Here is a 17,279-nt window from a genome sequence, read left to right as displayed (position 1 = left end):
CAATCACACACAGAAGCGCCGGCATATGATAAATGGGACAAACACCCCTATGTGTCTGCAAAAAAAACCCCAAAAAACTGACAGGTCTGGTTTTTTTTTTACTGATTCACTGATGAGAAAGGTTAACCCAATGTTATATATGAATTTTTAATTTTTTTTGCAGATGCGGAGACATAACAAAAGCAAAACAGTGACAATACAGAACGATTGTGCAATGGAAGCGCAGCACACACGCCAATGTGAATCTACACTAATTTTAACCTGCTGAATCTATTTGATGTGCACCATAAATCTACCTTACCTTATTTATGCTAAAAAGAGGACTGAGGCAGCCGAATGAAGACATGCAACAGTTTGAACAGATCCCTACATGGTACCATTGGGGAGGAGATATTTTTTAATCTTTTTATGGACTCTCTCTTGATCCACTCAACATTTGTGTCCTATTCCGTAAGGCTCATTCAGACAGCCGTTATGGGGTCTTGATCCCCCTTAACCACCAGGCCCTTATTTATTTTTGCGTTTCCATTTTTCATTCCCCACTTTCAATATTCTATAACTTTTTATTTTTCCATGTGCAGAGCTGTGTGCGGCTTGTTTTCTGTGTAACAAATTGTCTTCTCTAGTAACGGTATTAAATATTCTGCGCCATGTACAGGGAAGTGAGAAAAAATCCAAATGCAGTGATATTGGTGAAAAAACACATTTGCGTAATTTTCTTTTGTGCCCTGTTTTTACAGATTTCACTGTGCGCCCCAAATCTTTGGTCGGTACAATCACAGAGACCCCACATTTATAGAAGAATTATTATGTTTTAGATTTCTAAAAAAATTTAATCTTTTGTAGAAAAAAAATCTTCATTTTGCCATATTTTGAGGCCAATAACTTTTCTATACTTCGGTGTGCAGAGCTGTTTAAAGAGGACCTGTCACCCTGAAAAACATTACTAGGAGGGCGCGTTCACATGGTGCGTTTTGTCCTGCGTTGTTATTGCGTTTGAAACGCATTACAACAGCTGAGGAGAGGTGATTTGCCTAATTACATTACTGTTAACGTTTCCGTTTACAGAACACGCTCTAAACGCAATCTCAATGCATGCGTTAACAAGCGTAAACAGTAATGTAATTAGGCAAATCGCCTCTCCTCAGCTGTTGTAATGTGTTTCAAACGCAATGAAAACACAGGCAAAACGCAACGTGTGAACCCAGAGATGTTACTAAAGTAAGCAGCTCCTAGTGCTAAGACAGACGCAGCGGTATTATACTGATAGGGTTACCGGAAACCTCCGATAATACTAACAAACACTGCTGCGCTGTACCCTAGAAACGCCAGACCGCACTCAAAGGGTCTACTTATTCATGAGGGGGGCGGTCCGAGGCGCTGCCTCTTCCCCTGACCGCCCCGCTCGCTCCATAGGCTGTCAGGGACTGCCGCGTGTCAAGCGGCAGTCACCGCCCACAATCCCGCCCCCTCATTAATACGCCACTTTAAGAGCGGTCCGGTGTTTGTAGTGTATAGCGCGGCAGTGTTAGTTAGCATCTAGTGCTGAATTTCTGTGTGACAGGTTCTCTTTAAGGTGTCATTTTTGCGGTATGAGATGACATTCACATTAATACCATTTTGGGGACATCTTATTGAGCGGGTGCACGGAGCATGTCACAATAATTCAGTGCATCCGCCACAGTGTGTGTTATTTGTGTCTTCCAGGACCGTGCTTGTGGACTACTTCGGATTCGAAGGATTACGTCGATGACCGACATTTCTAACAAATAAAATGGTCAACGAAGGTGTGTCTGCCTTTTTGTTCAATTAAATTTATATTTGTTAAAACGGTGTGATTTATTTTTCTGCGACACTCTTCATAGTTTGCCATAGTAGTGGTGCCGGCTAGATGATGGTGCTCATTACTAAGGGCTGGCCTTAGTGTTTGCCTTAATTTTGGCAAATTCACACTAACGCCCATACCATTACCCCGGTACCCACCGCCACCAGGGGTGCCGGGAAGAGCCGGGTACAAACCAGTAACTGACTGTCTATAGATGGTCAGGGACTGGGGTGGCTGCAGGCTGTTATTGTTGCGCTGGAATAGCCCCCTAACAGCGGGCTATCCCAGCTCAGTAATGGCAGGCTTCTGCTGCTTTTTTGTATCTGGCTGATTTGAAAAATAGAGGGCGCCTCATGCTGTTATTCCAAAAATAAATGGGGGAAACAGCCTGGGAGCCCCCTTTTAAGGGGGGACCCCACGCATGTTTTTGCCAAAAATTGGAGGAAAAAACGGCATGGGGCGCCCCCTATTTTTCAAATCAGCCAGATACAAAAAAGCAGCAGCAGCCTGCCACTGTTAGGGGGCTATTCCAGCACAACAATAACAGCCTGCGGCCGCCCCATCTATAGACGGTCAGTTACTGGTTTGTACCCGGCTCTTCCCTAATGGTATGGGCGTTAGTGTGAGTTTGCCAAAAAAATTAAGGCAAACACTAAGGCAGCCCTTAGTAATGAGCACCGTCATGTAGCCGGCACCACTACTATGGCAAACTATGAAAAGTGTCGCAAAAAAATAAATCACACCGTTTTTAACAATTATAAATTTAATTGAACAAAAAACGCAGACACACCCTCGTTGACCATTTTATTTGTTAGAAATGTCGGTCATCGACTTAATCCTTCGAATCCAAAGTAGTCCACGGCAGGCACGGTCCTGGAAGACACAATTAACACAAACACACAAAAAAAGGGCACGCAGCCATGGGGAGGGGGGACATGCTCGTTTTCTAGTGGGTGACACACGCTAGTTGTCTGGGGGGGGGACATGCCCGTTGTCTAGGGGGGGACATGCTCGTTGTCTAGGGGGGGGACATGCTCGTTGTCTATGGGGGAGCATGCTCATTGTCTATTGGTGGGACACGCTCGTTGTCTAGGGGGAGTGGAATATGCCCCCCAATTATATACATAAATATACATTGGTTCCAGTGGGGTTAATCAGCAGTGGATACATATATATACTGCTGCTATATATACATTGGTGTCAGTGGATGTGTTGGAGGTATGAGCAGTGGCGTGTCCAGGGTGAGGTTAGGGGCGTGGCCAGCGTGTGGTTAGGGGCGTGGCTAGGGTGTGCCTTCTGTGGGTAAAAGAATGTCCCTCTTTCTCCTCCGCAAAAGTTGGGAGGTATGCATTATGTTTACATGTGGTTCTGCAACCTACAGTCAGGAGAGATAAACTATTACAAAGACCTTCGGTCTAAACCTAGGTGGCAATATAACATCTATTACTGCTTTCAGGAAGTCATGCAGACATATTTGGGTGGCAGTGACAGGAGCTGTAACTACACACCTGTATTCAAGAACTGTGTCCTATAAGGGTATCTGCCCATATTGCAGATTGTCATGTTATTTATAATTTATGTTATTTGTAATGCATTTTTTCATGCAGATTTTCATTCGTTTATTCCACATGTTATTTTTATTACATGTTTTGTTTCACTGGACATCTTTTCAAGCAAAAATCTGCTTCAAATCCGCACCATGGAAAATTTTCACATGCCCATAGACCCCAATGTAAAAGAAAACACATGCAAAAAGGGGCAAGAAAAATGACATGACACTATTTTATTTGCCGCATTGAGCAACAATTTCTGTACAGAAAAAACGCATCATCTATATTGCTTTTTCCAAATCACTTTCACTTTAATGCTACTGAACTACACTACTACTTTTGGCAACAAAATCTGTACATAATCTGCAGTGTGTGCAGATTACGTACTAGACAAAGAGGGGACATTTATTTCAGCACAACCGAAAACTGTGTGACATGACTCCACATTCATGAAGCTGGAATATAACTTGGTAGATTTGTGTTTTTGTGGGTCAAAATGTGCGGCACAAATTGCGCCCAAAAAGTGTGGGGAACTGAGAAGCACAAAAAATGTATTGGGATTCCCAAGCCAACTAAGCGACCAAATGCCAGACATAATTTTATTGCAATTTTATATCCCTACGGCACACAAATAATATCATGTAACCCTAGAATGGATGGATACAGTAGGCGCAATACTGATAAATTACTGATAAAATACATCTAGAATTCATTGTATGAATAAATTCCTTATGAGGATAAATTGTTGCACAGTTCTTAGTTCTTGCCAACTTACTTGGAGAAAAAACTCACCACAAGCTAAATATTTTACAAAAATAACAAAGTAATGTGGATACATTGTGAATTTATCAGCAATACAAATCAATCTCCAGATAACATAAAGTGGTTTTTCAGCCCTGTGTTTCCTACCTGGTGCCTTCACAGTGGTTATGGATGGTGATGTTCCTCTGCTTGCAGTACAGAATGGCACAATCTCTATGCTAGGAAGTACCTTTTAAACCTGGATACCTTCCTCTATACACAAGCATTGTAACACCTCCCATGACACACAGTCACATCTACAGCCAAGAGCCTTCTATTAAAACACAGAATGATTGTTTTCCTTGCAGTATATTATCTTACTGTACCAGAGTCATCTGTCATATTTGTATGATATTTTTTCTTCAATTATATCAGAGGGGCAGAGGGCACATCTCTTCTTTTGTTCTGCCATTCTAAGAACACATTTGAATCAGTAAAATAAAAAATATGTTTATTTGTTAATGTTACATGTATATTACCATGGTTAATAGGGCAATTTTATTAATGTATTTTTATAGGGCTAGAGGTCTTTTTGCATCCATTTATTGTACATTTTTTGTTAAAGGGAACCCGTCACCACTATTTTCACAAATACAGCTAGTGACAGGTTCCTATAGAGCTCTAATAACTATCTGACACCCTGCTTGTAGCTAAGAATTATGCCCCTGAGATTCCCATATATTCAACTTTATAGTTTTATCTGGTAACTAAGCATGGCTACATGTAGTCCAGGTGGGCGTGGCCTCCTCGGGCTGAATCCAGCAGCTCCTCCCCATGCCTATCTCTGTATGCTGCTATAATGTCATGTGACCAGGGTGACATCATCGCAGGTCCTATAGCTTTTGTAGCATTAGGAACTGTACACTAAGCATATATGTCATGAAATCACAGCATGTTTTATCACATGAAATCACAGCAGCCTGCATGCAGAGGAGTAGAAGTCCATGGAGGCTGCTGTGATGGTTTTATGTGGTCATATATGTACATGGGGTATAGTTTTCATATTAAGTAGCTCAAGGACCTTTGATGATGTCACCCTGGTCACATGACATTAGGCCACGCCCCCATGGACTCGCTCGAAAGCTGCATAGTTACCAGGCAAGATTATAACTCTGATTTTATGGGGATCTGAGGGGAACAATTTTTAGCTAAAAGCAGGGTGTCAGATAGTTACTAGAGCTCTATAGGAACCTGCCACTACCTGTATTTGTGAAAATAGTGGTGACGGGTTCCCTTTAAATGCAACCAATCACCTGCATCAATAAAAGCACCCTCAACAAAAGGACCATGAAGTAAGAGGCCACAGAAAGAGGAGGATAGAGGACAGGAGGCAACAGTGAGAGGAGGATGGAGGACAGGTTGCCACAGTATGAGGGAGATGAAGGACATAGGCCAGAATATGAGGAGGATGAAGGACAGAAGGCCACAATAAGAGGAGGATGGAGGACAGGATGCCACAGTATTATACAAATTATCTTTATTTATAAAGCGTCATCGAATTCCCTAGTGTAGTGTAATGCTTTACAAATCATATGAGGGGGATGAAAGACACAATATGAGGGGGTGGAGGACATGAGGCAACAGTAAGAGGAGAATAAAGGACAAGAGGCCACAGTAAGAAGAGAATGAAGGAAAGGAGGCCACAGGAAGAGGAGAATGGAGGTCAGGGGGCCACAGTAAGAGGAGGACAGAGGACAAGGGGCCACAGGAAAAGGAGGATGGAGGACAGGAGGCACCGTATGACGGAGATGGAATACAGAGACAACAATATGAAAGAGGTGGAGCACAGGACACCACAGTAAGAGGAGGGGAAGGACAGCGGGAAACAGTATGAGGGAGATGGAGTAAAGTGGGCCACAGTAAGAGGAGGGTGGAGGACAGGAGGCCACAGTAAGAGAAGTATGGAGGACAGTGGGCTACAGTGTAAAGGAGATGGAGAACAGGGAGCCACAGTAAAAGACAGGATGCAACAGTAAGAGGATGATGGAGGACAGGATGCCACAGTATGCGGGAAGTGAAGGACAGAGACCACAATATGAGGAAAATGAACAACAGGAGGCCACAGGAAGAGGAGAATGGAGGACCCTCATCCCTGCTTCCTCTTCCAATGCTTTTTTAGTTTATTTTTATTACTTACTATTCTTCTCACTCTCATCATCTGACTCTTAGGTAAACTGAATATCATACTATATTGATGTCCACTTCGATAGTCCAACATTATTCCTTTCTGTTGGTTTTTTAAAATATTTGGGTTTTGGGTTTTTGCTCAACATCACCGGGATGTCCAGAAATTGTAGTTTTTTTTCTAGAATATACTACTGTAAAATTCACACTTGGATCTATGGTGTTAAGTTCCCTGTAAAAATTCAAAACTTTATTTCCTGTACCACTCCAAATAGCACACATAGCCAAAGTGGTGGGATATATACATTAGATTCTCCATGCCTCAAAGTACCGCATGTAGATGTTTGCATATGTGGGGGTCACATGGGATTCCATTGTGGTACCTTGTATCTGGAGGAAAAATTCATCCTTTAACAAAAAATTATTTAGTTTCAAAATCAGTTTGAAACAATCCATAATAAAATGTTAACAACCATTGGTATAAGAATCTTTCAGCATAACTTTTACCACCTCCACTCCCCTCTCATGCTGTATTGACATCTATAAGCTGGTTACATCAAATGATACCAGCCATATTTCTTTTCCTTTAGGACTTTTAACGGCTCACAGTTTTTACAGAAAATCTCTAATATATGATGATGCACGTATGGCATATTATCTCAGTATTCTATGTAAAAAAAGCTATATTGCTAGAGATCGAGTCAACTCAAAATTATCAGATGACTGGGCAGGTTCTCCAAGGATTTTTGTATATTTGGAGTTAGATGTTTGATTTCACTAAAGCATGGCTTTAGCAGAAACGGCTCTCGCGAGATTAGGTGATGAGCTACACACATGCGTAATTATTTGACAGCCGCATTACATTTATTCAGCACACATGGTAAGCCTAGTACCCCATTGATTATGGGATCCTTTTTATAGCTAACAGAACTGATTGTACATCACCCCTTGGAGGAAGGCGTGTAACGCCGAAACGTACGTTGGGGAGGTGACTTGCAATAACTCATGGGTAAGATGTTGGTGCCATATGTAGTCATTGGGGCTCATTTACTAAGGGTCTGTTGGACGCATTTTCGTCGGGTTTCTCGTCGATTTCCATTTTGCACCGAATATCCCCGGGATTTTGGCGCACGCGATCGGATTTTGGCGTATCGGCGCCGTCTTGCACGCGACAGAAATCGGGGGGTGGGCCGTTGGATCAACCGATGGATTCGGACAACGTGCAGGATTTAACATTTAGAATTGTGCCGCAAGACACACACTTTCAAGCACCGGGAAGAAGAAGGTGAACTCCGGCGGACCTAGCGCAGAAGCGACGGATGCAGGAACTCGGGCGCACGAGCTTAGTGAATCCTCCTCGGACAACGCACCGCGGGATCGCGACCGGACTAGGTAAGTAAATCTGCCCCATTATGTCATTTCTTTGGATTGAATACTGACCCGTGCCTTTGCAGGCACTTTATACTTAGGCATCAGTCAGGCTACTCAGTCTAGTATGTATATGGACATTTGTCATATTGTATATGTATACGGACATTTTTTCAATATTGGCAGCTCCTTGTCCCATGGGTCCTGGTATATACATTTGTGAATGCACTTGCACTTTATTTATATAAATTCATGTATTTATTTGTATGTATTCCTCAAACATGAGCAACTTTTTTACAGTTTTGAATAAGTGAGGATCATTAATGCAAGTCATCAATTCTTTGTCAGGGTACGTCTGAATACTGTATTTACAATGTTTTAAGGATATCTGAGTGATTTTATTAAGTTTATTAATTCAATAAAGTAAACTTGGTTTGTTATACTATAGTGGTTCCTCCTTTTTGGTATTTTATGTTTGGAGTTATGTACTTTTGATCACAGGGGTTCTTGAATGTGGCACAATAAGAAACCTCTGTATGTCTTCATCTATAACTCTACCATCTACTGCATCCTGAGAAAGCTTTCTAATTTCGTTTGCTATATCAAATTTAGAATCTCTGTCTAATCTCCTATATACCTTTGCATCCTCCACTAGTTTTATTTCTGGAAGGTATTTCTTCACAATTGCATTTTTAAGGGTTAACACAGAATGTAAAAGCCCAAATATCTCCAAAGATGTTACAGATATATTTGAGATATATATTATTTCTTAACAGTGGTTGCAAAATATAGCTTCTGCCTGACTTGATATGTGCTACACCCGATTAATAAGCCGTAGGCTATAGACGAACCAGGAGTCAAAGTAAGCTATCTGAGGTGACTAAGTTATTTAGGCAAAATGTAGAAAGCACATGTGACTGTAATATACAGGTACATGGTGCTAAAACTTATGCTGATAAATATAAGTTGTATTTAAACTATAATAGGTTATATAGTGCTGTTAATGCATGTGGGCAAGTTGCCTTAAATCAAGATGGCGGCTCCCTAGAAGATCATGTGATCTAAGACTCCATGGCAGTATACATCAGATATGTGCAGAGTAAGGCAGCTGATAGGCTAGTAACTGGCTGAAGTTATAGTAACTGGCTGATCACATGTTTATAATTAAGTACATGTATTTGATTACATGATGATGTCAAAGTTTCTATATATAAGACATTGGCCCACATTTATTGAAGTGTCTGCACCAGTTTTGTGTCGCGTCTGCACTGTGTCTGACAAGACAGAAAAAATGTGCACCAAAAGGGGCTGTTACTGCTTAGACGGACCGCGTGATATCATGCTGTGTTCAGTGTGTCCAGCAGAGCCGAGCAGCTGCGGACACCTGGCAGGGCAGAGCGAATATGCCAGGAGTGCGAAGCGGGCAGAGAGTTCTCTGACACAGTCTGCCGCCGATGGGATGGTGAAATAGAAGATGAGCATATTGACACACCCCCACCTGTGCTGCAGCTCCTCCCCTCTGACAATACCGAAGATTGAATAGACAGGCACCAAGGCTCATATCTCAGGAACGGAGAGGGCTGTCAGGGCTGGGAGTCTGTGGACCCTTTGGACTAACGCGGGAGATGGTACTAGCCGACCTAGGACTGGAGTCTAAGTGGCACCCGGGATACCACCAGGTCGTTCCACAGGTGCAACTAGCCCGGGGTGGGTGCCAAGGTAGTAATACAGGAGACAGTCTGTACCTGGGGTGACGGCAGGATAATAGCACAAGAAGGCACACTAGGATTCACGTCAGGAATCGCAGGAGCTGGCACGCAGGTCAGGAACACAGGAACGGACTGGCACAGAAGAACGCAGGAATACAGGAACGGACTGGCACAGAAGAACGCAGGAATACAGGAACGGACTGGCACACAGGAACGCAGGAATACAGGAACGGACTGGCACAGAAGAACGCAGGAATACAGGAACGGACTGGCACACAGGAACGCAGGAATACAGGAACGGACTGGCACACAGGAACGCAGGAATCACAGGAACGCAGGAATCACAGAAGAGTTTTCTCTTCAGGGGAAGCTTGAAGATCCGGCAAGGGTCACAGGAAGAGGCAGAAATGTATATCAGGCCAGCGCCAATTATCTTAGAGAGCCGGCGCACGCGCACCCTAGCGAGTGCTGAGCCGCGGGAGCAGCGGAGATTACCCCTGGAGCCAGGGGAGGTAAGCGATGCCGGGCTCTGGGGGTACACGGAGAGACACGGGTGCTCCTGCGATCCAAGACAAGGATCACAGGAGCACCCGTGACAGGGGCCAGGAGAAAAATTCTAATTTGCTCCTGAATCAAAGTGCAAGCCCCTGCTGAGTTTGGGGTGGTGAAAGGAGGCATAGAACAGTTTACAGTGTGATCTATGACCTTGGAAGATGTGATTAATAAACTTATTTAGCTATAGGTATCCATGTGTTCTAACATATGAATACAAACATCTATAAAATTGGGTAACACAACCATATTTTTGTCTCATTTTCTATGTTCAGGTCCCTATTTTGGGGGTCCTTATTTTGAATCCTTCCATATGTTTTGTTTGTTAAAATATATATTTTTAAATGTGTGAACACAAGCTTACTTTAGTCACTTTAATGTATGTTGTATTAGTCAAATGGCACTGGTAAAATATTCTAATTTGTCCCGTGGTCACTTGTCTTTAAAGGCAACCTACCACCTCGGATCTACCTTTTGAGGTAGATCCGGTGGCAGGTTCTTCTAATGTATAGTAATACAGCCCTTTTTAGGGCTAATTCTTTCCCCCAATATTCAAATTTCCTAAAGAGGCTACTGGGGCATGGAGTAGACGGAGCTGAGGCTACACGGCACGGCTACTCCATGCCCCAGTAGCCTCTTGCGTTCTGCCTACCAAGTCATCTTAAGCACGCAGCTCCTGATAGCTGTGCGCACTCGTCTCTGAAGCTGGGTTCTGCATGTGTGCAGTATCACCGGCTTCAGAGCCAAGACTGCGCAGCCGGTGGCCTGCGTTCTGCACATGCGCAGAACCAAGCTTCACAGACGAGTGCGCACAGCTACCAGGAACTGCGTGCTGAAGATGCATTGGTAGGTGGAACACAAGATGCTACTGCGGCATGGAGTAGCCGCGCCGTGTAGCCTCAGCTCCGGCTACTCCACACCCCAGTTGCCTCTTTAGGAAATTTTAATATTGGGGAAATTTAAATTTATAAAAGTTATCGGCCTGCCACAGGATCTACCTTAATAGGTAGGTTTCCTTTAATAGAAAATGTTTCTATTATATTGAAAACTACTTATATCTTACTAGATATTTTAAGCTCAAGTGCCATCTACTGGTGCATTACCTAACAGCCTTTATTTTAAATATGAAATATAACAAGCTATTGTATAGACATATGTAAGGAAATTCATGCTCTGTTCCTGCAAGCACAATTAAGTCTAGTGTCCCTAAAAGTTTGTCTGACCTTTCAGCAAACTTTGCATAACTTTAATTAGTCCTTTAGGCTACATGTATTAAAGTGTTTGCACTGAAAAGAAAATGCAAACTGTTTACGCATGTATTTATAAAGTATCTGTGGCAGTTTTGGGGGTCATTTACTAAGGGCCCGATTCGCGTTTTCCCGACGTGTTACCCGAATATTTCCGATTTGCGCCGCTTGTACATGAATTGCCCCGGGTTTTTGGCGCACGCGATCGGATTGTGGCGCATCGGGGCCGGCATGCGCGCGACAGAAATCGGGGGGGCGTGGCCGAACGAAAACCCGACGTATTCGGAAAAACCGCCGCATTTAAAAACCGAAAATGTGTCGCTTGGGGAGCGCTCACCTTCACCTTCTATGGGATGGTGCATTCCGGGGCGTTAAGATTATTTTCAGCGCTGCAGCGCCACCTGGTGGACGGCGGAGGAACTACCATCTTAAATCCCAGCCGGACCCGAATCCTGTGCAGAGAACGCGCCGCTGGATCGCGAATGGGCCGGGTAAGTAAATGTGCCCCTTTGTGTTCCTGCTGCATTGTGTCCACCACACCACAAATTTTTGCACATTTATTACTGCGACTCAACATAATTGTGTTGCATGCTCTATTTTAAAGGTGCACCAAAAAAAAGTTAGTGCAGACATAACCATATTAATAATGATCGTGTGCCACTTTTGATTAATCTGGCGTACCCTGCACACTCCACAGGCAGACTGCACACAGTGCAGTTTGCACTACTTTTGATAAATGTGGCCCATAGAGTTTTTTGCAGTCTTTACCCTAGCATGTCATGTCTAGGTGTCACTATTTGGACACCCCTAAAGACCCGCTGTTTACAGAGGCCACACGATTACCAAGCTCAGATTTTGGCATAAGCCTCTGGTCATGATTTGATGTATAATACAGACCTAGAGACGGCATGCCCCGGAAGAAGCCTGAAGAGGCGAAACCTAGGTCGGGCAAGGTGTTTGATGTTTTTATGATATGCACGCTTTTAACTCTAATGCTGTGAGTATATACAATAAAATTTATTTTCCCTTTACTTTGGCGATCTTCACTATCCGTTTGTGACTTCCTGACACAGGGCTAGTGGTGTGCCACGGACAAGGAGGTGAGGCAGTGATCACACCTAGATCCAGTGGAAGAAGACGGAGGTTGATGCAAGGAACCTAGGGGATCTTCTATTTCCAACCTGCGAGAAGGTGGTGAGATTCCTCATTTTAGACACTGCCACAGGGAGTGCCACAAGCACTGACACCTGTTTGACTTTGTGATGCTTTAGTGAATACGGGAGTATGCCAAGGCCGGACATCGAACTTCTATTATCTTTAGTTGTATTACACCCCCTGTGTATGGAGAGCTCAGCCTGTTAGCCCTCTCCTAGTGGTGTAACAACAGCCGTAGCGGCTGCTACAGGGCCTGGGATCAGGGGGCCCTGTGATGGACAGGCAAAGTACCATGTAATGGTTTTCGGAAGCCAGAACCCTGAAGCCAGAGCGGCCCCCGGGCCGGGAACGGTCAACCGGATTATAGTTTGTTTATGATGTGCCCTCGGAAACGTCAGGGGAGGTAGTGGGACAGGCCGAGGGTACATCATTAGCAAATTATAATTTGGCTATCCCTCTCCAGACTGCTGGTGACCGGCCCACGCACCTCACATGCGGCCCGGCTCGCCCACCCACCTCACATGCGGCCTGCAGCCCTCTCTTGTGCTGTCTCTCACCACCACATCCTGTGCTGTCTCCTGCCACCATGTCCATATGCGGTATTTGTATGTATGTTATATATGCTGGATGTGTGTATGTTGAATATACAAGAAAAAAAGTTTAGTACCGTGATAACCAGTTGTATATACTGTGTGTGTGTATATATGCTGTACATCTGTGTGTATGTTGTATATGTTATATATGTGTATAAATATGCATGTATTTTTTAAGGGGAAGGGGTCCCCATTGAAAGGTCTGCTATGGGGCCCATGCTGGTTACGCCCCTGCCCTCTCCATACACCCCCCTCAGCACCAGGATGTTATAGTACATCCTGCTGCGTGAAGGGGATAAGATGGGTTTTTTCTTTTAATCTTTTGTGAATGTGTAAATTTTAGGGCTAATTGAACACATAACCAACAAAATCGGACCATTCTAAATTTCACCTCCATTTTGATTTAATTATTATGAAGATCTCACAGGGTTAACAATCTTCCTAAAAGCTGTTTCTGATAGTTTGAGGGGTGCAGATTTGAAAATGGGCTGATTATATAGGGGGTTTTGATGTTAAATATTTAAAATTTCATTACAAACAATAATGATCCCCAAAATAGTCAATTCTGGACTCTCCTTGAAAATACAGAAAAGCGTTGTTCAATTTGTAAGCCACGTGATATCAAAATAAATTATCCAGACATTTCAAAAATTATGAAAATGTAAAGTAGATGGGAAATGTTATTCAACAAGTAATTCAGGTGGTAAATCTGCCTGAAAACAAGATGATTTCAAATTTTCAACCCCTTACCGACATGGGACGTAGTATTACATCACATGCCCGGTGTGGGTGCATGGAGAGGGCTCACGGGCTGAGCCCTCTCCATAGCCGGTAAGTCTTTGCTGCATATTCCAGCACCGATCGCGGGTGTTTTACCGCTGATCTCCGCTGGCAAAGCTGCCAGCATGGGCGCCGCCATCTTTCTGAGGATCGTTGCTCCCTGTGATGTCATCAGGGAGCGGCGATCCATCGCCATGGTAGCCTCGGGTCTTCCAAAGACCCGAGGCTACTTCGGATTAACCTATTCATTACAATGTGCTATCAGCACATTGTAATGAATGAGGAGTAAAATCCCCATATGGCAGTATGGCAGTATATGGTTGGATCGTACAGAAAACCTAGGGTTAAAGTACCCTAGGGAGTCTGAAAAATAGTAAAAATAAAAAGTAAAAAATAAAAGTAAAAAAAAATTATAAAAAAACCCCCTAAAAACTCAAATAAAAATAAAAATAGAGTAACATTTTTTCACTGCGTTTAACCCCGTAACGGAAAATCGCACCCAGTCGAAAATGGCACTTTTTTGCCATTTAAAAAAAAAGAAAAAAATTCTATAAAAAGTGATCAAAAGGTAGCACAGTCCTAAAAATGATAACATTACGTCATCAAAAGCCGCAACAAATGACACCTCCCAAAGCTCCGTACACCAGATTATAAAAAAGTTATAAGCGCCAGAAGAAGGCAAAATCCCCTCAAAAATTTTTGTACAGGAGGTTTTAATTTTTTGTAAATGTATGAAAACATTATAAAACCTATACAAATTTGGTATCCCTGTAATCGTACATTCGTACCGTGTCATTTGTGGTGCACAGTGAAATCCGTAAAATCCAAGCCCACAAGAATACGGCACAAATGCGTTTTTTTTACCAATTTCACTGCATCTGGAATTTTTTTCCCGCTTCCCAGTACACTGCATGGAATATTAAATACCACCAATTTGAAGTGCAATTTGTTACGCAGAAAATAAGCCATTTTTTATGTACATGGAAAAATAAAAAAAGTTATAGATTTTTGAAGGTGGGGAGTGAAAAATGAAATGCAAAAATGAAAAAGGGCTGCGGCGTTAAGGGGTTAAAATGGCAAATTTTTCCAAAATTTTTTTATTATTTTTTTATTAATTAACGCAAAACTTATCAGACAAAATTTACCACTAAAATGAAGTACAAAATTTGACGAAAAAACAATCTCAAAATCGCTTTGATAAGTAAAATTGTTTAAAAGTTATAACCATATAAAGCGACGCAAGTCGGAGTACAAAAAAATGGGGCTGAGCCTTAAGCTGTAAAGGTCCTGAAGGGGTTAAGCGCACGACGCATCTAAACATGCTGGCTTCCTTGTTATGCTCCTTCTTGCCTCTCATTGGCGGATTCTAAGAGGAGGTCGCTTCCTATTGGCTGGTGTCTCCTGCCCGTCTCATAATCGGGTTAGGCTGGTCCAGGCGGAGGAGGCAGGTTAGTGAATAGAGGCAATTGCCGGTGTAAATAATAATAATGGCCGCAGGAGCGGCGGGAGTGCGCTGTGCTCGGTGTGGAGGCCGCTACCGGGCTCTGACTAGCGGTTGTACCGGCACCCGGGAACTGCTGAGTTTATGTAATATTAGTCAGTGACATCCCATGTAAACAAGCTGTATTATGAGGCTATTTATAACTGCAGGCTCACTATAGCGCTGCTGCATGCTGCCACTGACAGGAGGGGGCAGTAGTGCTCAGGTTCCGGAGCTGCGTCACGTGATCTCTTCTGATTAGTCCTGTGGTGCTGGATGTGATTTGCCCATTGAAGAGATGTTGCTGTATAACTAATGTAAGAAGCAAACTGTGCTACACTGCTCGTACCAACTGCATGGGGTTACTGCAAGATCTCTGCATTCTGTCAGTGAATGGGCACAACATGTCCTAGTCATCTAGCCCTTCCCTTGCACCTAATATGACCTGTGGCACGGGCTAAGCTGGGTACAGCCTGGCACAGGTCAGTGTCCTGGAAATCCCTGTACATTGTGATTAGATGTGCTCAGTATTAGTGACCATGTCCCTTCTGTTTTTATTGATGGTTGAAGTGGATGTGTCGGGCTAAAGGATTTTTCCAGGTTAAATCTATTTGGCCTGGTTTACATTGCATTTACATTGCCTTTATGTAAATGCAACTTGTGAACACAGCCTTATGGATGTATACATGAGTGACACCTGGCTCCCCTGCCAGTCAGCTGTTATTCATTCTGGATGGAGCCGGATGTAGACAGCTGTCTGTTGTGTAGCGGATGTCCGGGCTGTGGGTGTACATCAGCAATGGCCCTTTAGTAAGAGTTGCACCTTAACTGCACAACCCAATAGAGTGAATGTCCAATACTGTTCACAAATTAACATAAACAATACTACCCTATGAGAGCATCTGTTCTCTCCTCTCTTCTCTCTTCTTCTTCTTCTCTCCTCTCTTCTTCTTCTTCTTCTTCTCTCCTCTCTTCTTCTTCTTCTCTCCTCTCTTTTTCTTCTTCTTCTTCTTCTTCTTCTTCTTCTTCTTCTTCTTCTTCTTCTTCTTCTTCTTCTTCTTTCCTCTCCTTTTTCTTCTTCGTCTTCTTTCCTCTCTTTTTTTTTCTTCTTCTCTCCTCTCTTTTTCTTCTTCTTCTTCTTCTTCTTCTTCTTCTTCTTTCCTCTCCTTTTTCTTCTTCTTCTTCTTCTTTCCTCTCTTTTTTTTTCTTCTTCTCTCCTCTCTTTTTCTTCTTCTTCTTCTTCTCTCCTCTCTTTTTCTTCTTCTTCTTTCCTCTCCTTTTCTTCTTCTTCTTCTTCTTTCCTCTTCTTCTTCTTCTTCTTCTTCTTTCTTCTTCTTCTTCTTCTTTCCTCTTCTTCTTCTTTCCTCTTCTTCTTCTTTCCTCTCCTTCTTCTTCTTCTTCTTCTTCTTTCCTCTTCTTCTTCTTCTTTGCTCTCCTTCTTCTTCTTCTTCTTCTTCTTTCCTCTTCTTCTTCTTCTTTCCTCTTCTTCTTCTTCTTTCCTCTCCTTCTTCTTCTTCTTCTTTCCTCTTCTTCTTCTTCTTCTTCTCTCCTCTTCTTCTTCTTCTTCTTCTCTCCTCTTCTTCTTCTTCTTCTCTCCTCTTCTTCTTCTTCTTCTTCTTCTTCTTCTCTCTTCTTCTTCTTCTTCTTTCCTCTCCTTCTTCTTCTTCTTCTCTCCTCTTCTTCTTCTTCTTCTTCTCTCTTCTTCTTCTTCTTCTTCTTCTCTCTTCTCTCCTCTCTTCTTCTTCTTCTCTTGTCTCTCTCTCTTGTTCAACGCATGCGTACGGCGGAAGAGGAGATTTGCCCAATGACATTGTTGTCAACATTGCGTTTAACAAACATACATTAACGCGTGTGTTACTAAAGCGTTAATGCATACATTTTGTAAACACAATGTTGACAGGAATATAATTAATCAAATCTCCTCTTCAACTATTTAAAACGCAAGTGGTAAACAGGAAACAAAACGCAATGTGTGACCAAAACCTGAAACTGATTGTCTGGATTGGATTAAGTGATAAGATGTCAAACTTGTGTCTTCTGGATCTTTATGTAAGGATAGGAACAGATCGTGGTATGTGCAAGCAAAACCCTAAAC

The 17,279-nt window shown here is 42.9% G+C and overlaps 2 protein-coding genes across 15 annotated transcripts in view; one reads left to right on the top strand and one right to left on the bottom strand.

Moving 5' to 3' along the window:
• LOC140127554 (creatine kinase U-type, mitochondrial-like) overlaps positions 1 to 4,384 on the bottom strand; it is a 96,747-nt gene extending 92,363 nt beyond the window's left edge. Inside the window, exon 1 of the mRNA XM_072148388.1 lies at positions 4,285 to 4,384. The gene's annotated coding sequence lies outside the window, so the exon portion shown is untranslated. The remainder of the gene's footprint in view (positions 1 to 4,284) is intronic.
• Positions 4,385 to 15,100: 10,716 nt separating this feature from the next.
• The window catches only part of PPIP5K1 (diphosphoinositol pentakisphosphate kinase 1), a 116,304-nt gene continuing 114,125 nt past the window's right edge, over positions 15,101 to 17,279 (top strand). For 12 of the 14 annotated variants that reach the window (XM_072148386.1, XM_072148380.1, XM_072148385.1 and 9 more), the window contains exon 1: positions 15,101 to 15,152. The gene's annotated coding sequence lies outside the window, so the exon portion shown is untranslated. Of the gene's footprint in view, positions 15,153 to 15,226; positions 15,502 to 17,279 lie in introns of those variants that run through there. The other 2 variants (XM_072148373.1, XM_072148371.1) reach the window with 2 other exon arrangements.

Source organism: Engystomops pustulosus, chromosome 4, assembly GCF_040894005.1.
Source record: "Engystomops pustulosus chromosome 4, aEngPut4.maternal, whole genome shotgun sequence".
Lineage (NCBI taxonomy): Eukaryota > Metazoa > Chordata > Amphibia > Anura > Leptodactylidae > Engystomops > Engystomops pustulosus.
Note: the sequence above shows the minus strand (reverse complement) of the source record. Positions and strands in the feature narration are given on the sequence as shown.